The sequence below is a fragment of the Strix aluco genome, chromosome 3 (genome assembly GCF_031877795.1).
Source record: "Strix aluco isolate bStrAlu1 chromosome 3, bStrAlu1.hap1, whole genome shotgun sequence".
Lineage (NCBI taxonomy): Eukaryota > Metazoa > Chordata > Aves > Strigiformes > Strigidae > Strix > Strix aluco.
The window spans coordinates 101,998,446-102,001,018 of NC_133933.1; the positions used below are offsets into that span (position 1 = coordinate 101,998,446).

The window sequence follows — 2,573 nt, forward strand, 5'->3', positions numbered from 1 at the left end:
CACCAACTCCCTGGGCAGCCCATTCCAACGCCTAACAACCCGTTCTGTAAAGAAATGCTTCCTAATATCCAGTGTAAACCTTCCCTGGCGCAACTTGAGGCCATTCCCTCTTGTCCTATCGTTTGTTACTTGGTTAAAGAGACTCATTCCCAGTTCTCTGCAACCTCCTTTCAGGTAGTTGTAGAGGGTGATGAGGTCTCCCCTCAGCCTCCTCTTCTCCAGACTAAACAACCCCAGTTCCCTCAGTTGCTCCTCATTTTTTTTAATTTTAAAAATTTTAAATCATTTTTAATCTCCCAGGAGAAATCCACAACCCATTCAGCTCAAGACTTTTACACAAACTGAGAAGCAACATAAGTATCATTGAGGCAACATGTCCTGAATTATATTGTGATTGGACGTTCTGTATTCTGGGTCCCCTGCTCCATATCCAACAGCTGTGCTGGGTTACTCAAAGAGAAGGTCTTCATCCTGCTCTTCTGCTAAGAGATTGACTGGTTCATGTTGCCCACCAGCAGCCCTCCATGGCTCCCGTTCTTTCTCAGATTTTTCTTTCAATACTTTTTTCTTTTCCTGGATCTTCTTTAACCTGTAGAATTCCTCTCATTCTTGTTCATCCAGTTCTGTGATGATATAAAAAAGAGTATGCTCGATCCTGCGAATAATCACATGTTCAGTTGCATTCACATGTCTGTTATTTTAATGGCTTCATCGAAAGTAACAAAGGATGTCTGTAAGGAGGCCAGTTCCACAAGTAACTCCACAGCTTTGGCGTAGTTCCTCTTCAGCTCAGTCAGCTGTTCTCCACCTCTGGCCAAGCCAGTCAGCCCATAGCTGTCCCCTCCTTCCTGGTAATGCTCAAAAACTGGCAAGGTTACACCTGCTACATTGTCTTTTTTAGCTCTGATCTTGACTTGAGCTTTGTTCACATTTTGGATCACGGTGGTACTGAAATCTCCTGCTGTAAACTTCGCCTCAGCAAGTGAAAAGGCAGCTTCTCTCATCACTTCACCCATCAGCGTTTTAGTCTCAATAATTTTCTTAAGGATCTGCCTGAATCGGAGTGTCAAAGCATCATATTTTTTTTTCAAGAGGTTATGACCTGTTTGGGCTCCTTTCAAATGAGCCTTCATGATGGTCTGAGCCATTTGTGAGGGAAAGATCTCGATGCAGTCCTTGCCCGACATGTTGGTGGCGGGGGCCTGCAGGGTCCACTCTGGATGTCACCATGTCACCTTCTACCCTCCAGGATGCCAGATGGGGGGAGGGACAATGGACAAAAAAAGTGAGAAGAAACAGAGGTCAAAGCCACCTTTCCTTTTTTCATGGAGCTGCCATAAAGGAATTTTTTTTCCTAAATTTAAAACCAATGTCAGAATTCTGGGAATATATATGATATTATATATTATGAGTTATATGTTATATGTTCTATATTCTATATTCCACTTCATGTACATGTTTTATATCACATATCACACTCTACATATATTATGTGTGTGTGGTGGGCTTACACTGGCTGGCTGCCAGATCCCCACACAGCCACTGTCTCAATACACCTCCTCACCAGGACATGGGGGAGAAAATGAGATGGAAATGCTTGTGAGTTGACATAAAGACAGGGAGATCACTTGCCAATTTCTGTCATGGGTAAACCAGATTTGACTTGGCGTCTTTGCCATGTGCTTGCAGGGGAATCTCCGCTCTGGCACCTGGAGCACCTTCTTCCCTACTTCTGCTCTTACCTTGGTGTAGCCTCTGTTTTTTTCTCACTTTTTTGTCCAGTGTCCCTCCCCCCATCTGGCATTTTTTGCCCTTTCTTAAACACACTTTGCCAGAGGCACTACCATCTTGGCTTGAGGGCTCAGCTGTGTTATAGGTCAGTTGGAGCCGGCTGGAACCGGCTGTGTCCACCACAGGGCAGCCCCAAACTCTCCTCACAGAGGGCGCTCTGCAGCCCCCACTGCCAACAGCTTGCAACAGACACTCTATACACTGTCTAGAGTTTTGTTTGGGTTCCCATCAAAGACACAATTTAAATTGTAAAGTTTTTGTTTGAGAAAATATTAAGCCCAATAGAGCCTACTGAATTTTAGAACGGAAAGAGAATGAGTGAGGAAAACAATGTTTATTGCCTTTGCTGGACACTAACATTATGCTTGTCATTCTCATATTCATTGTTCTTTTTACCACAAAGTGTCTCAGAAGGCATCACAAAAATACAAAGGGAAATCAGCTGAGCTCGTAGTCATAGTATGCACATGCAGAATAAATACCTGACAGTAGGTTAAGTAATAGAGGAGAAGGAATTGAAACTATTAGCCAAAAAAAAAAAAAAAAAAAAAAAATTAAAAAATTATGAAATGCCAAAGAAGCAAATTCAATAAATTATCAACAAAAATGAATACATATTCTTCCATCTAAAATGTCTTTTTCCTCTCTAAATTGCAAAAGCTTTTTTATAATTCTCTCACTGTACGCTGCATCTTCTTTATCTTTCTAAGCCTGAAGACAATACAACATTGTTTGTTTCCATCTTGTCATGTAATATAGTTTCTTTATTGTTCCCAAATGGT

General features: G+C 41.9%; 1 pseudogene; it reads right to left on the bottom strand.

Moving 5' to 3' along the window:
• Nucleotides 1-447: 447 nt before the first annotated feature.
• Nucleotides 448-1,187, bottom strand: LOC141921851 (V-type proton ATPase subunit D pseudogene; annotated as a pseudogene).
• Between the last annotated feature and the right edge of the window lie 1,386 nt (nucleotides 1,188-2,573).